This window comes from Rana temporaria, chromosome 7, assembly GCF_905171775.1.
Source record: "Rana temporaria chromosome 7, aRanTem1.1, whole genome shotgun sequence".
In the NCBI taxonomy this organism is placed as follows: domain Eukaryota; kingdom Metazoa; phylum Chordata; class Amphibia; order Anura; family Ranidae; genus Rana; species Rana temporaria.
The window spans coordinates 127,898,640-127,909,594 of NC_053495.1; the positions used below are offsets into that span (position 1 = coordinate 127,898,640).

Below are 10,955 nucleotides of genomic sequence, written 5' to 3' on the forward strand. Positions count from 1 at the left end.
AAGGATTGGAAAATCAAACGACCGCTGTAAAAAAAAAAAAAAAAAAAAAAAATTCAAATGAGATTCTACTAGTGTATAGCCAACTCTAGATTTCCTAAAATCAGCCTGCAGAATTGACAAGCACTTCCCTTGCATTGCCTGATGCTGAAAATGCTGAAAAAGAAGTAAAGTACCTATATTATACACAAACCAATCATTTAGAGTCAGAAGGGGTTATTTACGAAAGGCAAATCCACTTTGCAGTACAAATGCAAACTACAAGTGAAAAGTGCACTTGAAATTGCTCTCGGAAGTGCAGTCGCTGTAAATCTGAGGGGGACATGCAAGGAAAATAAAAAAACAGCATTTTAGCTTGCACATGATTGGATGATAAAATCAACAGAGCGTCCCCTCATTTCAGATCTACCCCTCAGATTTACAGCGACTGCACCTCCAAGTGCACTTTGCACTTGTAGTTTACACTTGTAGTGCAAAGTGGATTTGCCTTTCGTAAATAACCCCCATTGTATTTACCCACCCAGCACTGAAACTTCAGTAGGGGGAAGATTTCCATATTAAATTAGGTGATGGCTGTCTATTCACCTATTTTGCCCAGATCGGTTTGTTGTAGGGATGGGGAGTGAGTGTCAGACAACAATATAATCTGGACTTTGACTTCATTTGTAAAATGAAAGTGTAATGCTGCCACCCTATTGCCTTACAAACTTGTGAAATTGACAATAGCTGTGCTCAGACCACAGCCACAGGCACTGTCAAAAATCTTCCAGAAGGTCGGCAATAAGACATGTCATCTGTTTGTGTATATAGTATATGTATATCTATTTGTGTATGTATGTACAGTATGTATGTATAATATATATTTCACAGTAACTTATTTATTTTTCACAGGAACAAGTTGGACCTTTATTGGAAACAGTTTGTGGAGTGGTAGTAAGTAAAATTTTGTGTTTAATTTTAATCTTTTTTTAAATATGCATTTTCCTTCTGTGGGTATGAATAGCAGTAAGATCTTGAAAAAACATAAAATACTTTAAACTGTTTTGTTGTAGTAGTAGTAGTATACAGTACAGTGTTTCCTTTATTTATTTACTACATATTCTTTCAGGAGTTTAGGAAACATTAGTTATATTTTCAAAATAGATCTACTAAATATTCCATCAGCCTTTAATGCCATAGATTTCATGATAATGATAGAAACTAAATAAGGATTCTGCATGGTGGTGAATTTATTCATCTTACTATATCTAAAAATATAGGTATAGGATAATGTACTGTAAATTAGGAATTTATACCATTTGCTTTCTGCAGTCACTTCACTCTTACGACTTTTTACCTAAGGCAGGACAGATTTTGCCATTGTTTTATTCATTTCTGATCCCACGTAATTTTCCCTTGGAAGCCCCATAGTCAGACATATAGATTTTTGTGAATAGATGGTATAGTATTGGAAATAAACCATCTCAGACATTCAGAAAGTCCTGGATGGGACTATAATACTTTATTTTGGTATTGTTGGGGGAGGGTAGGCAAAGAGAAGAGAGAATCTTCCAAAATGATATGTGAAAGGCCAGGAAGAGATACAGGATCAGAATCAGGATCAGGGGATGTGTAATGGTTTGGAGTAGTGTGGCACAGAAGGAGAAGCAGTGGCGATCCAGGACTGACATCAAATAGAGAACCAATGGAACACCCACCCCCCTGAACACATATATAGGAAAAGAACTAGTGTTTATAGGTGGCCTGGTACATTGCAGGTATGCTTCAACAGAGGGTTTGGACTGGTAAGCTATGTGCTCTGTAAAAAAATTAAACAAATACTCAAATCTTTGGTATGTTAAATATAGAACACAAAACAAAAAGAGACTTAGGTATAAAACACACATCCAGTGATGGGGAATATTAAATCAAACATTGAAGAAATAATGAAACGCCAATCTAAGCACCATATGATGATGTGTGTTGCTTGTGCCCACTTGCAACAGTCACAGCAAAGTCCGGATGGAACCTGACAAATCTCCTCATGAAAACACATAAAAAGACCAGATTCAGAGCTTGCAGATCATTCCATATTTATTGACAGAGAGTTTGCGTGAAGCCTCGTACACACGGCCAAGGGACTCGACGGGCAAAACACATTGTTTTGCTCGTCAAGTTCCTTGTTAGGCTGTCGAGGATCTCGGCGAGCCAAATTTCTCCATTGCCGTCGAGGAAAAAGAAGAAATGCTCTCTTTTTGGCTCGACGAGATCCTCGACAGTTTCCTCGTCAAAGTGTACACACGACCGGTTTCCTCGGCAAAAAAAAAACCAAAACAGCAAGTTTCTTGCTGGTTTTTGCCGAGAAACTTGGTCATGTGTACGAGGCTTTAGAGATCCATGGCCACTAGAGGGAAATGTGCCAACGGTAAGCTTCCTTGCGTCAGTGGTGCTGCCCCCTCCCAACTGTCTGTGCATGAGTGCTGCGGAATGGGAGATGACAGCTAGAATCACACCAAGGGCTGGGGATGTGGTGCAGACTTCCAGGCAGTTGTCTCCATATTTTATTTAAAACCACATTTCTAAAAAAAAGTTGGAACACTGTGTAAAATCTACATAAAAACAGAATGCAATGTTTTTCATATCTCATATACCCATATTTTATTCACAGTAGTAAATAAAATACAGATCAAAAGTTTAAAGTGAGAAAATGTGCCTTTATTTAAAAAAAAAGTAGGTATTATTTTTTTGCTCTATGAACAAAAAAAGAGCGACCAATTTGATTTGAAAGTTGTTTACTTTCTGCTATAATAGATATCCCCAAAAAAATGTATTCATCAGTTTAGACCAGTGTTTCTCAATTCCAGTCCTCAGGCCCCCCCAACAGGTCAGGTTTTCAGGATTTCCATTATTTTGCACAGGTGATTTGATCAGTTTCACTGCCTTAGTAATCACCACAGCCTTTTCATCTGAGGGAAATCCTGAAAACCTGACCTGTTGGGGGGGCCTGAGGACTGGAATTGAGAAACACTGGTTTAGACCAATATGCATTCTATATATTTCTGGTAAAAAAAAAAAATCGTAATAAACGTGTATTGATTGGAGTCGACAAAATAGGAGAAAGCCTTAGGGATTTTTTTTATTGTTTTTACTGGTAATGGTGGGCGATCTGCAATTTTTATCGGGACTGCGACATTGCAGCAGACAAATCTGACCCCAAGTGACACATTTTGGAGACCAGTGACATCAATGCACTGATCACTGTATAAATAGCACTGGCAGGGAAGGGATTAACACTAGGGGCGATTAAAGGGTTAACTGTGTTCCCTGCACAGTGTTTCTAACTGTATGGGGGATGGGCTGCCTGGGAAAAGAGAGAGATCACTGTTCCTGATCACTAGGAACAGCTGATCTCTGTCTCTCTCTTCTGCCCTGTCAGAATGGGAATCTGTTCGTTTACATTGACAGATCCCTGTTCTAGCTTTCTTTACCGCAATCACAAAAGCCTCCAGCGGAGGGCGCGCTCCCTCAAAAGCCAGTGCACGAACCAATGTACCAGTACGTCGATTCACACAACCGAGTTAACTTGCTGCAGTATAACTGTGGTGACTGGTCGGCAACTGGTTAACCTAATTTGTTGTAAAATGTTTTTCCAGCTCTTCCTGGCTAGTACCACTTACTTTGCCAGCTTTTTATTGCCCTGTACCAACTTTTTTTTTAAATTACCTGATTTTTTTCTTAAAATTGTAAATTTTCTCAGTTTACATTTGAAATGTTTTCTATTGTGAATAAAATATGGGTTTATGAAATTTTCAAATCATTGCATACTGTTTTTATGTAGATTTTACACAGCATCCCAACTTTTTGGGGTTATAAATGGATACTTTATTGAAACAAATAATTTAGGCTACATTCACACCTAAGCTGTTCAGTGAACATGCATGTTCATAGAACATGTGTCCCATATGTGGTGCCATTCATTGTTAAAGCGGAGGTCCGGTTAAAAAAAAAAAAAAATTAAAAGTCAGCAGCTACTAACACTGTAGCTGCTGACTTTTAATAAGGACACTTACCTGTCCAGGGTGCCCGCAATGAAGGCAGCCAAAGCCGAGCAATCTCTCAGGTCTCGGCTGCCCCGCCTCCATCCTCGGTGAGGGAATCAAGAAGTGAAGAATTGCGGCTTCACCACCCGATTCCCTACTGCGTATGCGCCAGACGCACGGCGCTACGTGAATGGGCGATATCTCCTGGGATGCACACAAGGTCCCAGAAAACACCGCTCCCCCATTCCCCAGGAGGCAGCGCAAGGAGGAGAAGAAAGAAGACAGACCGCGGATCAGGAAGTGACAGATTAAGACTATCTGCCTAGCAACGGGCACTTCTGGTATGTATAAAAAATTAAAACAATTTTTGTTTGCCTTTAAATGTGTGACAAACGCGTCAAAGTACATGTTTTTCACATGTAGGACAGCCCATTAAAATGAATGGGCTGCTCTATGCGTGTAGCTCTAAAACATGTGAAAACACACAAAAACAAGAAAATGCGTTCAGAAATGTACATTTACAAAACACTAGATGTGCACCTAGCCTTATGGTTAGACTCAAGAAAATCATTGAGTGTATACAATGTAAATAAAGCTCTATATAAAATGTTGTGTTAGGATTCCTAGTCCTTTGTTGAATATCACACCAAGCAAACGTATGTATTACCGTATTTATTGGCGTATAACACGCACCCTAACTTTAACCACTTGCTGACGGCCGTACGACTTTGTACGGCCGCAGCGCAGCTCCCAATCTCTGACAGGCCGTGTTTTTACGGCCTCTCCTTTACACGTTCCCCGCGCGCGCTCCCGAGCGCGCGGCGGGGAACTTCTGTACTGGCCGTGTCCCTTGGACACAGCCAGTCACAGATCGCCGTGAACGGCCAATCGGAGCGGCCGTTTCCTAGGCGATCTGTGCGGCCAATGAGAGATGATCTCATATGTTTACATATGAGATCATCTCTCATTCCCGGCTCTCGCAGACAGCGGTGCTGTCAGGGGAGAGAGGAGACGGATCTGTGTCTCTTGTACATAGAGACATAGATCGGTCACCCCCCCCAGTCACCCCCCCTCCCCCACAGTTAGAACACTAATTAGGATACACATTTAACCCCTTCCTCACCCCCTAGTGTTAACCCCTTCCCTGCCAGTCACATTTATACAGTAATTAGTGCATATTTATAGCACTGATTGCAGTATAAATGTGAATGGCGCCAAAAATGTGTCAAAAGTGTCCGATGTGTCCGCCATAACGTTGCAGTCCCAATAAAAATCGCAGATCGCCGCCATTTCTAGTAAAAAAAAAAATTATACAGTAATTAGTGCATATTTATAGCACTGATTGCAGTATAAATGTGAATGGCGCCAAAAATGTGTCAAAAGTGTCCGACGTGTCCGCCATAACGTCGCAGTCCCAATAAAAATCGCAGATCGCCGCCATTTCTAGTAAAAAAAAAAAAAAAAATAATAATAATAATTCTGTCCCTTATTTTGTAGGCGCTATAACTTTTGCGCAAACCAGTCGCTTATTGCGATTTTTTTTTTTTTTACTAAAAATATGTAGAATACGTATCGGCCTAGACTGAGGATTAAAAAAAAACGTAAAAAAAAAAATTGAGCTATTTATTATAGCAACAAAGTAAAAATATTTTATTTTTTTTCAAAATTGTCGCTCTATTTTTGTTTATAGCGCAAAAAATAAAAACCGCAGAGGTGATCAAATACCACCAAAAGAAAGCTCTATTTGTGGGGAAAAAAGGACGTTAATTTTGTTTGGGAGCCACGTCGCACGACCGCGCAATTGTCAGTTAAAGCGACGCAGTGCCGAATCGCAAAAAGTCCTCTGGTCAGGAAGGGGTTTAAGTGCCCAGTATGGAAGTGGTTAAGAGGGAAGTTTCAGGAAAAAAAATTTCCACGGCCCCCTGCGTATAACACGCAGGCACAGTTTACACTCTATTTTCAGGGTAAAAAAGTGAGTGTTATACGCCAATAAATACAGTATATATTTCACACAAAAAAATAACTGCAATGTTCATCAATCACAACAAAAAGGTCAAAAATAGTCTGATCAGAACAGCATCACTCTCCAGCAATGATCACATCATGTCTTGTTAAGGATTGCAATCAACTATCTGGTCAACTTGCCTCTTCTACTATGTCACCATCTCCTCAATGCTCGATAGAAGCATATGAAAACAAAAAGGGGAAGATCTAATGCTCTCTGTTTCAGGGCTATTTATTGAACAAATCTAGCTGCGCTTACAGTGTAGCAGTCTTAGACTAGGCATGTATACCAAGCAGCCAGCATCCTCAGTGGGCTCATTCACATATACAACACTCCTGTCCTCCCAAATGGTTGTTGAGATAAGTACGCCCACTCACGGAATGACGTCACAATCAGCACCCTGCTTTACGTGTTATGTACAGGGACTTCCTCAGAAGCTGTCTACCAGAGAGGCAACTTTGCACATATTTGGTGAATGTGGAGGATAACAAGGTGGCAATTGTGGTGGAGAAGAGACTGTGATAAGCATCCAGTTTTGATTGATGTATATTGTGGCATATATGTTGCATACATTTTCTTTGCAAAAAAGGACAAACATTTTTTAACACAGCATTGTAATATAAAGCTTTATTTACATTGTATACAGTACACTCTTTGTTTTAATTAAGCACAATTATTTGTTATTTATGCATTTATAATTTATTCAAGTACAATTATTTGCAGTTTATATATTATTCACTGTATATTATTAGCACTAATTTATTTATATGTTTTTTCTGATTTATACTTGTGGAGCGCTGCACCATATGTTCTTTGCAATTTATCAAAAACTTGTGTGGAAAAATGTGGGACTCTAATTTACGGCGATTTTGAGTTGCTACACGGTGATACACATTTTATATAATTATGGTTATACTACTGAATGGAGTGCTTTTTGTGCATTGAGATCTTCCTCTAGTGGATCTTTGAAGCAAACTCTCTGCCAATAAACAGTATATGGATGATCCACAAGCTGTGACTCTGCTCTTTTCATGTTTGAACATTTATAGCAGATCTGTCAAGTTCCATCCAGACTTCACTGTGACTATTACAATTGGACACAATTAACACACATCATAATTAGTACTGATGCTCTATGGTTTCTTCAATGTTCAATAATTCACTGTCTGATTAATTATCTCCTGACACTGGATGTGTGTTTTGCCTATTATTCTTTTTTCTTCGTATTTTTTAATTTTAGGATGTACCGCGGGTATCCTCAGTGGTGGAAGATTTGGGCTACAACACTTATACCTTAGACATTTCACCATGATTAGTGTTTTTAGCTCTTTTAGAGTGCTGGGTTGCAATTTTTTGTCTGTAGTTAAATATAAATTTGCTTTCTTTTCCTCAACCAGGATGGGCTTGGAAATTTAGGTGGTGTTTTGGTAAGTTCCATCTGTAGATGCAAAATATATCCATTGATCCTAGTTTTTGAAATCTAAATAATATTTTACTTAATTATTAACTGCTTTAAGATTCATGCCTTTATTATTTTTATAATTGTCTGTTTTTACTATTTAATAACCAAGTAAATCAAACCATTCTTTTTTTTTAATGCCATGGCCGTAAATTTGCATGGACAGTAAATTGAACAAGTATTCTATTTTAAAGCAGTATTGAAATATAAACACTTATGTGAACAGTTCATCTAATATGATGATTTTTTTCAAAAAAAGCCTGGGCAATGGAGTTCACTATCTGTGCATTTCCACACAGGCAGTTAAGTTTAACAAGTAGTGGAGATCAGCACATCACAAATATGCCACAAATCTTTTGTACAGACCATTAGATTCTTTGCTAGAACCTTATGGCTCGAAACACTAAAGCCAGCTTTATACAGATGGAATTTCAATCAGTTCAGCAGAGTGCTGTCAAGATTCCATCCATGTTTGGGCAGGCTGAATGTTGCCAAGTCGATCCATTGATTGCCTTGGGTAAAACCAGCATGTACAATTTTTTAGCATGCGATTATTGCCAGCGGCTATAGCTACTAGCAACAATCATTGTGTTCACAATACATTGTGATCACAATAGCTCTGCAGAAGGAATACAGTCTGTGTTGATGGGGGAATTAAGCAATTGTTGCAGATCAAAAGTCGCATAATCTATGGCCTGTCTTACTCTGTTGGTGCCCTTAGTATGTCTGTTAGAATAGAGTTTCCTTTTATCAGGAATTTTTTGATGTGTTGACCTCCACATTATAGTAAATAAAAACCCGCCTGGATAGAACAGAGAAAGTGCAACCTGTAAGCAAACAAAAGTTTTTGAGGCCTAATAAAATGTCTACACATATCTATGAGTTGTCTATTCTATACACAGAAATAAAATCAGGTATCACAAAAATGAGTGCTGTTGGTAAAGGGTGCAACCTGGGCACCTACCAAGGGCCCCAAGTTTCTACGTTTTACCATCCTTCAAATTAGGTACACTTGTGAATTCCGGAAAAATGGTCTACATTTGAAGCCAGACTTAAGTTTCTTCTGACCTGCCTCATACTTCCCTTTAGCTTGCTTTATGAAGCTTCTGAATGCATCCACATTGACTTTTAGAAGGGAAAAATAGCAGTTCAGATTAATATATTAAATGATATGCTAAATTCACTAAAACAAGTGAGCACTGCTCCTTATGATCCAGTTAAAAATCCAAATCCTCCTAAACTGCTCCAACATTTGTCAGAAGTAAACAAACACCCGAGTACACAAGCTTTTCGTGTATAGGATTAAATGTATTACTGAAGGAAGGTCTGGGCTTGTACCTGGAGTTTCTTGAAATAGTAATGAGCAACTAAGACAGCGAGAGAGAATTAAGAACAAGTGTCTGAGACAAGTTCCATCTCAGCTGATGCCCTTGCCCATAGAAACCAGTCAGCCTCTATCTTTATCATAGGTGTGCGCAGCCTATTGCATTAGGGTGTGCACACCAAAGCTCAAACACACGTGTGTGTAATATACCATATATGGCAGTGGGCAAGTCAGTAGGGCTTTGTCAGCAGGGCAGAGATCGGTGTCAGTAGTTTATCTTTGTTTGTATTATTATTATTATTATTTTTTTACAATTTTATTTTTATTATTATTTTTTTAGGAGCCCTGTTTGGGGGCTTTGGTGAAATATCAGTGGTCTAAACAGACCCCTGATGTCTAACTTTTGAGGCAGAGAAAGGGACTGAGGACAGAGATTCCCCAGTCCCTTTCTCTGCAGCCAGTCAGCAGGGGGAATCTGCATAGTACAGGGTGATTAGGGTGTGCCCAGGCACACCTTACACCCTATGTGCGCACGCCTATGATCTTTATTATTTTTCTTCAAGCTTAGAAAATAAAAATGTAAAAGCTGATTGGCTGTGGTTCAGTAAAAAAATGTTTGTCTCAGACACTTTTTTTTTCATAACTAAATGACATTTATAATATTGTATTAATTCAGCAGTATTAGCAGAGTATTGACTAGTATGTAGTAGTATAAATCCAGTCTGCGGGAGATGCTATTGCAAATCATTGCACTCTATGGAGAGAAGCGAGTCATACATTAGGCAGCCAGCAGTGTGTGAGGTGCAGTGCGATGACAAGCACTCTGCCAATCCCATGTTTGCTTCACTAAGTGCATAATTCAACACTTTGTACTATTCAGCTGTGATTAAAGCTCAGTTCACATTGGTGCGATGCAGGAAGCCCTGCAAATCCACTGTGGGTTCCTGCATCGCACCCGACTCACAGGCAGTTCACGCTGCCCTAGGCGAATCGCTGGGAGTATCAATACAAAGTCAATGACACCCCAGATCGGTTTGCATATCGCAGTGTGAACTGTCAATTCGACATGAATCAGATCACATGGGCGTGTACACCTATGCGATCCGATTCTGGTGCGGACCAAAAAAAGGGTCCTGCACGACTTTGGTCTGAATGCGACGCAAATTCAGACGTACAATCTGTATGGCTGAATTTGCATCGCACAGACATCGCATGTGATTTGCACAGCAGTGTGAATGACTTCGAACCGCGCACTAATGTAAATCCAGCCATAAAAGTCAATAAAAACTACTTCCAACTCTGCCAGGACTCCTGTATGTCCCCCATTAGCATCTGATATAAATGACACCCACTGTCTTCTAAAATCACAAATCTGATTATTGTATTTAGTTTATCACAACTCCCAAATAAAAGACTTATAATAACATATGATTTAATATGTACAATACTGATATCACATTATTCTTTTACAGGGGGTGGGCCTCTCTGTGTGAACATGGAAAGAAGATCCTTCACATGGATGCAATCAAATACTGAAATTCCAATCAATACTCTCTTTTCATTTACCTTTTTTTCCTAAATCAAATCTCTCTAAATTAATATTAGAAAGTAGTCTCTACTGATTTTCAAATAATTGATTAATAAATTCATTGCATATCAATCTATGTGTTAGTGATTTCTTCTCATAGTTTTCTTCATTTGAGCCGTGAACATGTCTGGTAAAAGAACATATACGTTAGCCGGTATTAACACAGACCTATAAGTAATATTATATTTAATATTGCATCAGTCATACATATTATAGTTAGGGGTCTATTCATCAATGCTATCAGACAACTTTCACCCAAAATGTACACACATTTTACATTGGATTGTATTAGAAACACGTGTGAATCTTGGGTGAAAGCATTGACATGAAAATGTCACCTGTAAATTCTCCTTTATCCTTCCCAAGTATTGTGTCAGGGCAATAAATTACAATTAACAACTAGAAAGTTACTGAGGAGTCTCCAGCATAGGGAGAGAAACGACTTGGCTATGCAACTGCTTTCATTAAAAATTGAAAAAAGTGTAAAAACAATATCTTTTTTAATTCTTTCAAGTAAAAGTGACCTTTTAAAGTGTAAGTTCACCTTCACAGAAAATCTGTAG

General features: G+C 38.8%; 1 long non-coding RNA gene across 1 annotated transcript; it reads left to right on the forward strand.

The window, feature by feature from the left end:
- The first annotated feature begins 7,418 nt into the window (after positions 1-7,418).
- On the forward strand, positions 7,419-10,464 carry LOC120945639. Its single transcript, XR_005750611.1, has 2 exons — positions 7,419-7,448; positions 10,277-10,464. It is a non-coding gene; the product is annotated as an uncharacterized LOC120945639 (long non-coding RNA).
- Positions 10,465-10,955: the final 491 nt, after the last annotated feature.